The 14,832-nt window shown below is 38.6% G+C and overlaps 1 protein-coding gene across 6 annotated transcripts in view; it reads right to left on the bottom strand.

The window, feature by feature from the left end:
• Nucleotides 1–14,832, bottom strand: part of LOC122632768 (discoidin domain-containing receptor 2-like) — a 76,692-nt gene that overhangs the window by 39,605 nt on the left and 22,255 nt on the right. Inside the window, exon 2 of one of the 6 annotated variants that reach the window (XM_043819935.1) lies at nucleotides 10,420–10,591. The exons of 3 other annotated variants lie outside the window; for them this stretch is intronic. The gene's annotated coding sequence lies outside the window, so the exon portion shown is untranslated. Of the gene's footprint in view, nucleotides 1–8,442; nucleotides 8,547–10,419; nucleotides 10,592–14,832 lie in introns of all 6 variants that reach the window. 2 more of the 6 variants (XM_043819937.1, XM_043819938.1) reach the window with 2 other exon arrangements.

The raw sequence follows: 14,832 nt of genomic DNA, 5'->3' as shown, positions 1-14,832 counted from the left end.
TGTTGGGTCCAGCAAGAAACCGTTCGCCCCACATGAAACTCACTCGACTGTAAGAATACCCTGAGGAAACTGACTGGATATCTACATAATCCAATATATATACCCAATACCCTGTGGCGGAGTACAGTTAGTGAATTCGTACGGATACCAATCGTTTGTTAATCCCGAACATCGCCTAACTTCATCCCGAACCACTTTTTTTATTGCGTCTACGGGGAAATCTTCCCTCACAATTTGGTCCACGAAGAAAGCAACGAGAAGACATCTGGTAAACGCTATACCACCTACTACCAGGAAGTAGTAGTAGTTGATTGTAGTTACAGTAGTAGTCATAGTAAACAAAACCGTTCCAGCTCCAATTAGCGCTCGTTTACTTTGCGTTCTCCTTCCGCTCCTTCGAACACTTTCACCCTGCAACCCACCCCAGTAATCACCTTCTCCCTTGATGCCGCTTCTATTCTCTTACCCATCTCGATTAAAACTCACGAGGGATTCTTCTATCGATATTGCGTGTTCGCTTCACTTCTTCCTACGGCATGGACTCGTATTTCTTTCTATTAATTCGTCGAACCAAAAGAATTCAAAGTAAGTTCTACGACTAAAAATGTACTTCCTGTTTCCTTCGATAACATCTTTTTTTGTTAAAAGAATGAGCAGTTCTTATAGTTTCACTAGAGACGTTTAATTTAGACAACTCAAGTATAATGTTTCGTTGTAAACATTGACTGATGAACTTCGATGTATAAGTCACAGTTATAAATGTATGCATTTACATTTTAAGGAGAGTTAACATAGCTAACTTTTTTGTTACTTTTCTTGGTATTCGTAAAAAGATAGACCGAAACTACTTTACTAGAAAAGACCTCGGCAAAAGCGAAAACATTAGAGCTAGTGGAACGACTTGTTTTTGATAGGTACTGTAACTTTTTCGCATCCTTCCGGAAGAATCTTCTTTAGAGGGTTGGTGGATCGATCGGTAAAAGGAATCGTTGGTTCCACGTCACATGCATCGCGAGACTCAGTCTAGGGAAAGAAATTTGAATGTAAATGCCTCGGTCTCGTCGCGGTGCTCGCATGTTTTCTCAGAGTAAACCGACGGGGAGCACGCAACGACGTCGAATGGAAATCACGGCCGGTCATTGCGGATTGCCGCAGAAATATGAGGGACTATGTTGATGTTGGAAAACATTGTATACACGTACACAAGAATATCTCAGCTCGTGCACGATTACAATAAACCTTCGTGATAGTTGCTTAGAATAAAACTGAATGCATAGAGTTATAGAGCATAAGATAGTTAGAGAATATAATCCTTCAGCTTACAAGCATGCATGAAAGTTTTAGTAATTTGAAATGAAATCTGGATGAAGTCGGGACTTATCGAAATCGGATTAATAATATGGATGATATTCATGGAAATTTGAACATAAGTAGTAATGTTCCGATATTATTATGAAGATAAAATTCCTTTTATTCGGATTAAAAATATTTATAATAAATATGCTTCTTTATATCCTTAATCCAGTAGTTTCTTATATGTCACCGACTCGCCATCATCCATTAAATGTTACCTTACGTGATCCCATTAAGAAACTACAGTTCTACCGAAGCTTTCACGGAAGGACCAATTATATTCCTGATACAGGAGGAACAAGCCAAAAGGGTCTTCGTCGATCGAAGCTATTCGCGGAACGAAACCCCGAAGCGATTTCATTCTAGCCGAAAGAAACTCAGGGCGATGTTTAAGGGCTGGATCGTTGGTTGGAGCGGCTTATCACCGAGTGGCACGAAATCCAAGGCACGACGTCTACGAAGGGTGCTCATAGGAGTTAGGCTTTCCTTTTCTCACCACCCTATACGTTCACCTCGAACTTCTTTCGAAGTAGTATCGATAGCCACAGATCGATAATGGATCCTCTTCGGTCCGTTCCACGCGCATCTTTTGACACCCGATAAACGCGAGAAGAGTCGGTAGAGAAGAGGGCAGGACGAATTGAATGGATAGAAATCACTGGCATTGTCGAGTCCACGGTTGTACGAAGCGACGGAAAATGAGAGGGCTCTGAGGCACTCTACTAGGAAAAGAAGAAAAATTCTTCTAGGTGATCGAAATCCTCGAAAGCCGTGAGGAAACCGTCCAAAGCTTCTTCCCATTCGTCTTTTCTTACCAAGGAAGGGTCAAACTTCCCTTCCTTTCCCTTCGTCTGCTTCTCGATATAACGGACGGCTTGATGCGTTTCGACGTCTGCCAAATCCTCGCAAAAATATCTTCTCCGATATTCATTTCAGTTTTTTTTTTTCATTTCTCCTTTTTTGCTTCTAGTTGAAAATGAACGCTTGCAAGCACGGAATCTCGAAATTCTATACAAGACTTTCGTAGCATTGAAAGCAGTGTTCAAGAACAACAATCATTTCTCGACCAATTGCAATACGTACTTCTCTTTAAATTGTTATCTTCTTCGGGTCTGATCTTGCAGGAATTTCATGAAATTATCTTTGTTTTTATTGTTTTGTCTATGAGCGATCGTTGGAGAATCAATTTATCATGTCTTTGATACGAAGATATAATGAAAATATGAAGATGAAGAATGAGAGAGAAAGAGAAACAGACAGATAGAGATAGTTCGAAGATATCAAGGGACGTACATACGTTCGAGATATTATACGTGTGGGACCCACGTAGAAGGGTAAAATGATTTATAAACGTGCTAGAATGATCGCGAATGCTTTCCCATGTTCCCGCTGGTACTCGTAACTTCCAATTAGGAGTCTGAGTTTCGACACGTATCCCTCGACTTTCACGCTAAATGGAAAGATTAGAATCGCCTAAGACTTCGGCTATAATTCTTGAATCGTATCGGTGCAAAACGAACACGTCCTGATTTTTTTTATCACGTCAAATTTTCTTTGGAATTTTCTTAAGAAGAGGAGAAAAGAGGCGACGTGCCGTTGCAATAAGTGCCACCTGTCGACGTCGAGGAATATGGAAGAATTCAAAATAGAAGTTTTGGACTCCTTCGCGTTATCTTGAGATAGAAAATAGTCTTCGTTTCTTGGTGGATGCTTTGTCTCCGTGTGTCCCACCTTGTATTCTATCGGTGATTCCACAAAAAGCACGGATAGCTTCGTGAACGAAGGAAAGCAGTTCCAGACATCTGTTGCTTGATTTTATCTCTCTCTCTCTCTCTCCCCCTCTCTCTCTCTCTCTCTCTTTCTTCTTGTATATCGCTTGTGTTAGTACGTACTTGCTTGTGCAGGACATAGCTATTTGCATAATTATTATCTTGCTTCGTCCATCGAAAACGGCTGCCCTAGCTCGGATCGAACATCGCCTGGACTAACATCAAGACTTACTTTTAAACGAATTAGTTCAACAAGCACATCCACGCATTTTGATTGCGTTTCTCTTACTTTTCCAATTTTCGATGCACTACTTGTTCTTCGGGAAGTCCGTTCACTTGGACTATAATAAACTGCATTCTCTTATTTCTCTCTTCTAGTTACTCGCTATGATCCGCAGAAGCCAAAGGAACTCTTTCGAAGAAAAAAGATAGGACAGATCTTTTATCGCACTCTTACTTGGAACTCCTACGAAGAATTCTTATTACTTGAAAAGAGAGAGACAGAGAGAAAGATAGAGAAAAGAGAGACAGAGAGAGAGAAAAAAGAACGAAGAATCAAAGAAATCTCATTACCTCTGTCGGGTGGGTTTGGAAAGGAGGAGGTTAAGGGTGTAGAATTGCGTTGACGAAAAGTTCGAAGAAAAAGTAGTAAGGTGTTAAAGGTTCGCTGAAAAGAAAGGAAAAGAGAAAAGCAGAGGAGACAAAGTCCGCTCATACATAGCCGGCGCGTACACGAGGACAGAAAACAAAACTCAATTTTCTCCCGCAGATAATAAAAAAGAAAGCGTTACGATGGCTAAAGGAAACGTCTGCTTCGAGAGAGAATCGGGTTTTCCGTCAGTCGCAATCTTCCCATTTCCCTCACTCCTTTCCTCGCCTATTCCCACTCCACCAGCTCGTTTTTCTTCTAGCACACCGAACGAACGCACTACTTTACTCGCGTTACCTCGTTAATTTACTCTTTCCGAATGCACTTTACCGGAATTAGACAAAATTACGACCGCTGAGCCTACTTTCCCGATCGTAATAATGGCCCAAGTAATACTTTTTTACGAATTCCCATTCGTGAGAGAATTGATACCGCACTTTTATGCTCCTCACGAATTATTGGAAGGCTCGTTAAGGGAATCTAGAGCTTTATATTGCACTATCTACGTTCGGTTATTTTTTTCTTTTATTTTTTTTTTTATCGGACTCTGAAAAGTAAAGGGGCCGAATAAAATATTAAATCATTTTCATCGTTTCCAATTAAAAATAATTCTCACTATCGATATCGAAGCTATTATCGGGGATATTATTCAACGAAAAATCATGACAATGGTATTGTATTATTATATTATTCCGTATAAAATATGATCCCTTATACCACGCTGAAATAAATTACAAAAACTTACAGTGAGATAAAAAAAACATAATTTAGGATGTCAAGCGGAGAACAAAGATGTCTTTTTCATTTCGTCGAAGGATACAGAAAAGAGAAAGAGAAGAGCGTTTCACGAGAGGGAAAACGAGATTACATTAAATTCACGTGTACCATGTAAAAAAGATTAATGATCCCACGATTCGTATCGCCGTTGTCTATGCGCGTCGCGTCGTTCATTCGTCACCGAGCTCTCACAGATCGACCCTTTGCGTTCCTTTCGTTCTGAAAGCTGGTTATTTATTACCCCAAAAAGCATCACGCGCATAGCTATATACCAACCAACTATTTGTATTGCATTCTTTTCTTCGGGTGTAACTCGCGAACGTCAAAGCAAATAAAAGAGTTCATATAAATGTGCATCCTGTAGCGCATACAATTCCGAAACCTCCCACATATTGCTCGGGTTATCTAAAATTAGGACCTTAAAAGACTCCTTCCTTTTTGATTTATGAAAAAGTATTTTATGAAAAACGCTATTTTACGATTCGCCAAAAAGAAGAAATGAGAAGATAAAATCAAAAAAAAAATCTTAATTCCAGTTTTTTCGAATGTCAAAAAATACAGAATGTATATTAGTCTTAATGACTATTATCGCGAACTGATTATGGGAATGTAACTCCCTTGATTATAAGTACACTTTATAATTATCATTAAGCCTACCATAATTTAATGTAGTGATACATACCATAAAGTCCATAAAAAGATTCACCCGATATTATCGAGTTTTTTTTTTTCGGTAGCACCAACGTCGATTATATCGCCGAGAACCGAGCTCGATTCGCTATCTACATGTGTATGTACATATATACGTGTGTGCACGCAGCCATACAAGAGGATAATTATGCTAAGTGGCTGCATAATCGAGCTGCAACGGGAGTAACGAGCATCGTCGTGTGAAGCTACATACGCCCACGCCTTCGTACGAAGCGGTAGGTAAAGCTATGAGTAGAAACGATTTTTGCTGGCTCGCACGGCAGCTCGATAAAGGGCAAAGGGCTCGATTTAAGCGAGAAACCTTGACGCACGAACGCGCATTGAGATTGAACGCTGATCGAGTAACCGAAGCTACTAGTAACCGAAGCTACGGAACGATTAGTATCCTTTCTTCTTAGTCTTAGAATAACTGGACCAATGACTGTGAAATGAATAAATAAACTTCATTTTTTATATAGTAACATACGAGGAATGTTAAATTCGATTTTATTTTTTATTTATTTATTTTTCTTTTTTTTTTTTTGATCAATTTTTGATCAAGTCAATCAGTCAAAAGGAAAATTGATGAAAAACTTCTATTTCAAAATTATCGATAAGTAATTTTTAGCTTACTCCTCTCTTTCTCTTTTCCTCTCTCTCGCGTTACTAGATATATTTCAATAGATAATCACGTGATTTCAAGTTCAGGAATATGTCATATTTATATCGTTGACGTTGACATGCTATTTCGAACGAGGGGATGCATATTCCATTTATAAATGACCTTGAATCTCGATACGTTTCGATGCTCTGAACACGTTATCCGCATCGCTCGATAATCATTTACGCTTGACGATCAAAAAACAGATAAAATTGAAGCATAGGCTGTGCGAATCTCGTCATCCATATACCGGTAAAACAATGTAATTAGCATTCAAGCAAAACACGTTTCACATAGCTTATTCGATGAAACATGTACCTAAAGACTAATCTAGCAATAAAATCGAAATAAACAGTACCATTAATAATAATAATAATCGGGAAGAGATATAAAACATACATGAAATCGGATTTTGTCATCGTTTCTACCATATTTCCAATGGATAAATCATAGACATGTCAATAATCTCAGTTATTTATAAAATACAACATTTATATGTAAAATGAAATCAGATAATAAGAAATAATAAATAGTACAATTTTACGTGCTATCAAATTTTACAAAAACATATTGCATTATATACCCAACCAAACCGAGTTTAATCTGGTGAAAGTATTTTAAGGTCCACTACTTCCTGTCCCATAACGTCACCGCGTCTTGTCATCAACAGACTCTCGACGAGCTTGGAATACGTGAGTATTAACATATGCGTAGAAGTAGTTGGAAACGCCTCGTCGTTTCGGGTAGGTAGAAACGCTGGAAACAAGGGTGGAAAAAGGGGTTAAGGGGGGCGGGTTGAAGAGGATGAACGATACATCGCCGAAAGACGGAAATCCACGGGAACGAAGCGAGGTGCGGAGTAGCGATAGAAGTGTGTGGGCTGAGACGGATGAGAAGAGTGGAGATAGGGAAGAAGGGATGAGGAGAGATGGAACTGAGGAGGGAGAAAGAGAGAGAGAGAGAGAGAGAGAGAGAGAGATAGAGAGAGGGATAGAAAGATCTAGGACCGAAACTTGGATGTAATTACTCCCGTCTACCGTGTAAACTCTCGTCTTGTCATAGCTATCTACCCTGCCGAGTTCAGCCGCGCCAACAGGCTCGAAATTACTCCTGCTTCCTTCTGCCGACTAATCAGCCACAGGGCTTCTACGATAAAACAAGAATCCTGTTAACGGGTAAGGTAGCGCTGCTCGTATCGCGCTAAGTCTTGGACTTGATACGCTACGTCCGCTAAGAAAAGTACTAATTACCGAAAATCGGTGATGACTTCAGAAAATTGAATACAGAACTTCCAATAGAGTTTTTTACTGGTAATAGTAGTTGCAATTGTTGAAGAAATATTTGGATAGGTCTCAGATGGCACCGAATCCATTCTATCTCCTCGGTTTTTTTTTCGTAGATATATTTTTCATAAAGAATACCAGTATTCGGTTGTGGGACGAGGAGAGGTGATTACACCTTCGTTCCATCGATCAAGTCGCGCGGCTAACGCAGGTGTATAAAGCAGAAGTATATAAGCGGGAGAATAGCCGCGTTGATCGATGAGTCAGCATGCAGGTAAGAGAGAGAGAGAGAGAGAGAGAGAGAGAGAGAGAGAGAGAGAAAGAGTGAGAGAAAGCGTACAGAGGAAATGCAAGGGAGAATGTACAAGAGAAATAGAGATAGAGATACATAGGTTGAGAGATAGAGTAAGAGAGAAATATATAGAGAGAGGGAGATACAGAGACACGCCCGAAACACGTCTATATTTTAACGGGAAGCTCGACGGAGCGTTAAAACGATCCGTCAACGCGCCTCCCCGCGTGAGTATTAATTACAAAACAATGGACACCGTGCACGACGATCCATTGCGGAATGCGCGCGAAGCGTAATCGACGAAAGGGCCGGTCCTACTGTAGGATTAACTCGGCAGCACAAACTCGAGCACCCTACATTTGATAGCCCTTTATGGATTTTCACGATTTCCTTTTTTATCGGATTTGTCTTATTCTCGAGTAAAGTAAATCGACATTGATAAACCATAAAGATTTCGATTCTATATAAATTCCTATTCTTATTTGCAAAGAGAAAAAAGACAAATTACAAAATATTAACTAATGGAAAAGAAAAATATTCGATTCTATATCTGTTTTTTGGAGGTACGGAATTCAGTTATTACTTCATGGTCTTTTTTTTTTTATTACAGAACGTTGCAAGAATCGTTAAAGGAATCGTGCTGCGAAAGCTTTTTTCCCCCCCAGGATAGGAGATTTCACAGCAATGGTGGAGGATTATCGGTATATATCACTGGCTCGTAGTAAACTCCAATTTAGCGAGAGGCGATGGCAAACAATTAAAACGAGTGCTACATATACATGTGTGTGCATATATGTGAGTGTGTGTATATTCGTTTGCGTGTATACTATGTATAGATATAAAATGAACGATGAAGCGGAGCATCTGCGGAATAGCCTTTGGAATATCACCACATCGCGGAACTAATAACATCGAGTACCGATAAACGAGAGTTACGACATCTGGTTAACATTCCTCGGGCGATTTACCTCACCCGCGGTTATGTTCTTCCTTCGTCAATCTGTTCTGGCACGGGATCAAGATGCTGCGTGGACCGAAGTGTAAGTTGTCGCACTTTAAGCACGTCCATGTTCTATAAAACGATCTGAGTGTTAAGCAAACTGTAACATAGCGGCTCTTAAAGATATATGATAGTTGATGTTAAAGATATTTTTAACTAAAATGATGTACTTCACTTTTCACGTTCTATCGTATATATATATATATATATATATATATATATATATATATATATGTATGTATAATATAATATAATATATAGACATCGTTTTATCAATGAACGAACCTAAAGCTCTATCGTACTATTATTTAAAGTAAAAGTATTAAAAAAGCATTGGATCATAAAGATTGAAGGGTTGAGTTAAAAGGATGGGACGTTATAAATAGTCAATTTTTGCACTAAAAGAGGTAAAATAAATGAAGGTAGAGGTTTATTGGTCCACAAGATGAAGAGAGAGAGGAAGGGAGAGAGAGTTAAATCGATCAAAAAGATGATTTCCACGAGAGACGATAAAAGCGATGGATAGTTATAGTCTCATATAGAAGCGAACACGATTAACGTTGGATTAAGTCGAACGTCATTTCCATACTTTATGCTCTCCCAAACGAACGAGGAAAGGCCCATCCGATTCGAGAACAGCCTCGTTCAAAGAAAACGCTTTAGTTAGGAAAAGTGAAGTGAGATGAAAATGAGTGGTAAAGTATAATAATAGAGCTAGAGCAATCGTTTTACAAGCACAAAAACATTCAATCCTCTTCGCTTACAAATTTTGCTCCATTTGTTTTCATTTAGGTGATATTCAATCGCAAGTATTTCTAATTCTACAAGTTTCGTTTAGAAATTCTATAGATTCGGAAAAATGAACAATTCTTGCATTCTTGATTCTACGATGTCTTTAGCGTTGAACAATATGCACTCTAGTTAATGACATGACTTTCATACAACGAGAAAGAAGATAGATCTTTGATTTTAAACAAGAGATATTGTTATTAGCATTTAAACAACTACAATAGCGAAAAAAATATTGTGATCAACTACGGTATAAGTTGATCTATACTCTCAAATTTTATTTTCTATTTTCTATTTCTTTTTTTGCTTATTTAAATATGTAATATAACCATCAAATCAATCGTGCAATTTAACTCATTTTTCAGTAAGTTCAGTAGCTACTAAAACTCGTTAGCTGCGCTTCAAGTTGAACTAACATTTTCACCAGTTACGATTTCATCAACATCCAAACTTACAATCAAGAACGAAGTAGCGAACGAGAGTTCGTAAGTTCTTCGTCTCTTATCTCCATCTAAATAGGAATCATCAGGTATAGCGGACAAAACTTAATGAAGAAAAAAAAGGAAAAAGAAAAGAAAACAAATGATCAACAAGCTTGGACAGAGAGAAAAAACGAAAAAGTGATTAAATTGTAAGCAGGAAAGGTCGGGAGTTCACGTGACGAGTAAACGAAACGTTGTCAGCGAGCGAAACAGAGAAAGAGAAATTCGTAGGAATCGGATTGGTTAGAAACGGACGAGATATCCTTCCCTAGACTCACGTAGTGCGGTCATTTATTTCCCTAGGGTAAGCCGAGTACGTACAGTGTGCGCTCTTAACGAGATTATTGTCGCCTCGACGTGGATGCTCTGAGCTACACGTCGATATGCCAATCACGATTTCGAGCTATGTACCAGTTGAACCTTCCTCCCTCTTTCTCTTTCGCTCTTTCTCTTTTTTCTTTCTCTCCGTCTGTCTCTTTCTTTCCTCCCGCGAATGAATGAGTTTTTTGAGTACAAGGGAAAGAAGAACTTTCGTAATTTCTTTTTACTTTCTTTTTCCCCCTAGGATGATCTTTGAAACATCTCGTAAGCATCTTCTTCAAGACTGGTAAGACAGTCTAGCAAGAGAGAGTGAGAGATAGAGAAAGAAATAAAAAGAAAATCGTGCTACGCACCGGACAGAGGCAACATTAAGGCCAATTGTGGCCCCAACGTGAGAAACGGGGCCCGCTCGCGCCTTCGTGTCCATGCGAGAGATTTCAATTACGCCTCGTTATACCGACAGATGGGAATAATGGTCCTTCTAACATCGCCGACACTCGCCTCTCGTTCCGTAGAAAGAGACGCCTACGAGAAGAGGCAGAGAAAAAGAGAGAATTTATTGTAACAAGAGCTGGGGTATGTTGATACAAATAATATGATTAGAATAATTGAAATTAAATATCTGATAACATGCAATGAGATACGTATAGTGTTTCGATTAGTCAGCAAGTAATTAGATTGAAAGTATATACGTACTGCTAACTTAAACTAATTCACAAATAAACTTATCTACTTGCGATATAAAAAAAAAAGATGCGAGTTGGAGAATTCGATCTCAAATGAAAATAAATTTTTCAGATAAAACGGTAAATATTTTCAGAGCTTCATCGTAAATCTAAACTCGTTAAATGTGTTTCCATTAATTTAACTCGTATTCAGAGAATTCCTGTGATTAAATCGTGAGTTCTATTAATAAGCTGAAAATAGTTAGATCAGTCGAGGGGAAGAAAAAATACAGAGAAAGAGAGGTCTATGTTATAATGTACCTCCGACGCGAACGAAATCGCAAAATATGAGTTTGCTCGGGAGGCGTTCGTCGTCCTCCTCGGAGCGTGCAACGAAATATAAATCGCAAACAGAACGGGGGAGCTACAGGTTGAAGCGTCCATAGTTGAGGACGAGAGACGAGAGAAGAAGGGACGCGATGAAGGTAGGAATGAAAATAAACTTGGCTTCCTCGCTGCGTTATCACTATAACTCCGCTTTCGGGAAAAGGTTTCTCCTTCCTTTTCTCCTGCTTTTCCCTTTTCCTTTTTTCTTTTTTATTTTTTTCTTTCTTTTTTTTCTTTTTTTTCCTTTACTTTCTTTCTCCATCTCCGTCCTTTTTACCTTACCCCTCACCTTTATACCAATCTACGTGCTTCATACCGCGAACGTAAAAATTTACCGCCCTCCAACTCCTTCTTTTTACTTAGAAGCTAGCGATTCCTGGTACAAGAGAAAATGAAATGGAGTTCTCTTTCGAACGATTGTAGTATATTGCTCGTGTTATAAAGAGTATTTCTCCCAATGGTGGTTTAAGTGTTCTTCTGAAAATCTCTCTTGGTTGTTTCAGATAAATATTTAATCTTTTCTACAAATCAACTTCTCCGATTTAAGATATTTTATTATCCGATCATCGTTGCTAGCAAAACAGGATTGTACTATTCCGTACTTGTTTTGATACTTTGGAATTTCATGATATTTTTAATTTATTTCTAACGGGATATATTTCATAGAAAGACTCTTTATATCTATTTTATGTGAAATAAAGGAGAAATGAAAGTTATTAATCGAAGTTGGGTGGTAGCCGACCTGTAGACGTCTCGCGATAAAGGAATTTTCCCGCGAGGTTCCCTGTCCTACGTCGACTTCCCGCTTCGAAAGTCGACTACTCGATTTTGCGAGCGTGCGAATCGACAAATCGAATTTTCGATGTTTGTTCGACGAGGCTGCCTCAAGCATCGTACCTCCGTGTGCACAGAAATTCCCTTGATACGACTTGCCTCTCCAAGCCAACTCGCGTTCTCTCTCTCTCTCTCTCTCTCTCTCTTTCTCTTTCTCTTTCTCGTTGTACGCGTATAGGTAAACGTATTTCTCGACATTCGAACGGTAACGTGAGAAAGAGAACGCGATTCGATTGAATTTACAAAACGAAAAGACCAAAAATTCCTATCGCCTCATACAAACGATATTTCTGTTGATAAAAAAGAACAAATCGTATTCAGTTTATCAGCAGATCAAATAATCTATTTAATATATATATAAACTTTTGAAATATTAGAAATTAGGCAAATAAATGATTCTTTTATAGTTCTAATATCAATGATCATTCGTATTCGTTTATATACGGCTATACGTATTATTTGCTCGTTCATTATATATATATATATATATATATATATATATATATATGCCTCAAAGAAGGGAATAGAATCGTTAGGGAAAATCATGGCAAAGCGTTTTATTGTTTGATCGATAATCCCATGGGACTCGGTTAATTCGACTTGGAAGTCGTCGAAGGTAGAATGTGAGTTCCCTCGCGCCTCTGCGACTTATCCAGAGACAGGATCGATATCGGGTCGTCGATATCGACCTGCCGTACGTGTACTTCGAGACTGCACCCATGAGGCACTGGCTCGGTCACGCCCTCAGAAGTTAAAGTACCTTCAAGCAAACCAGAAATGATCGAAGTTTACGAACATTTTTATTTGTTTCGATGGTAGGTATAGTTTTGTTTCTTGGTAGAGGAACGAACTGAACAATTAGAAGACATAACAGGAGCTATAACAAAAAAAAAGTTCACATGCAATCTAATATTAATGACTAATGATGCTAATGAACGATGAATAATTTTTCAAACGTCAATTTCAATTGTAGACATTTTTTTCTGGTAATACGTCAATCGAAGCAAATTGTCCTAACGATTTCTATTCGACGCGATCGAAAATCTGTCCGCCGTAGTGATTAAAGTTTCATTTTGCCATCTTCCACACAATCAATGTCAGGTTCAACGAACCAATATTTAATCACCAGAAATGCTACCACCTTGACGGTCGATATCCTGAAAATCAATAATTCAGACATCTCTCGACTTATCGTTACCTTCTCGCGTCAACTTGACGAATCAGACGAGTCACGCTTTTTAACCATCGATCTTAACGATCAACAGCCTTCTAGGAGTTCATGTTATATGTAAGAAATAAATCTGATCATCAAATTTAAATCGGATAATTCTGTTACTATATAATCATTTTGGGAAAACGTCTAAACTACTTATTTCATCATCCTGAAGAATGCTAATAAGCTAACAAATATAATCAAAAGAGACAGGATATTGAACTCTTCCTAAATTTCTTATCCACTTGTTTTTTTCTATATCCTGTTTCTTTTTAATTTTATTTTCACTGACCTATCAAAAGTCAAGGCAACCTATCACGAAGATCTTCGCACGTGACCAGCATTTATCCGTTCACTTTTTCGTCAACCAAGGCCAATTTTCCAAAGTCCACGAGGCATTAATCATGAAAGCGTCGGAGCTAATAATCCAACGGTGTCATTGTATCGGAGGAAGACAGAAGAAAAACTAAGGGGGTGAGATGAAAAGGGAGACGAAGAAGAAGATGAAGAAGAAAAGAAATAGAAAATAAAAGGCATAGTCACGTCTGGGAAATGCCAAAAGAATTTACTGGACGTCCCATGCCCGTATCGTTCTTCCAGTTGTGTTAATCAAAAAGTCTCATAAAGCCACGACAAACGGCCATGTTCGCAATGTTTTACGATGCCGTTGCAACGACTAACCTAACGAAACTTCTTTCGGCGAACTTTATATAGCTATATATTTATATAGTGTGCGTTTGCTTGCAGCGTTATTAATCGATTTATTTCACTCGGACCTTCAAATTAATACGTACCTACACGTTACGTTCAATGCTTAATGAAAACTTAGTGGTTGTTTCGATACCTAGATATTATTTATAGGCTGTATAAAAAAAAAAAGTAAATCAATTGAGAATCATCGATGCATTAAAATTATGTTCGTGTTATCATGTCACGGAATATTATGCATTAATATTAAATAAAAAATAAAGAAAACAAGAAACTCTTTATGGTAGAGAGTATTCTTCTCAACGGGACGAGCCTTGAAACATTCTTTGATGGCCCTTCGAAGTCAATGAGCGCGTCGAAGATCGTATTATGCTGGAGAGTCGAATTTCAGCCGCATTGCACACATGCACGTGAGGAGCACGTCGTCTCGATTATTCCGCCTCGTTCTCAAAATCCTTCGAGAAAGTCCTCGATCGCCTTGGTAGATTCGATTTACTTTCGAGAAACCGAGAAGGTTCGCTTGGAGTCTATCACGTTCCGAAAATAAATTTATGCCGAAGAGGAACAAGACCAATAATTGTTACTTTAGCCTTATGTTAATTTTCTAAATGGTAATTTGTTCGCACGCCATAACGATGCAATTATTCAACGAATAAATTGCTGTTTGTAAACGTTTTAAAATTAAATTCGGTATTCGTATAGTCAATTGTCACTCTTGAAGGAATAAATGGGCGTGCTGTTCAGAAACGTATAGGTAACAGAATGATACGTATAGTCGTTCAAGTTTGTTTCTCTGCATCGGACAATTTTATGAACCACACGGCTGGCACTCCTCGAATCGTCGAAGAATCGACGACGGCGCCGAGATTCGTGATTCAAATGCGGAAGAATACATCTCGAGAAAGTGCGCGCTCGAGCGAGCGGACGAGAAGGTATACACACATTCGCGCTTAGCTGAA

The sequence above is a fragment of the Vespula pensylvanica genome, chromosome 11 (assembly GCF_014466175.1).
Source record: "Vespula pensylvanica isolate Volc-1 chromosome 11, ASM1446617v1, whole genome shotgun sequence".
Taxonomy (NCBI): Eukaryota; Metazoa; Arthropoda; class Insecta; order Hymenoptera; family Vespidae; genus Vespula; species Vespula pensylvanica.
This window is presented reverse-complemented; position numbering and strand designations above follow the sequence as displayed.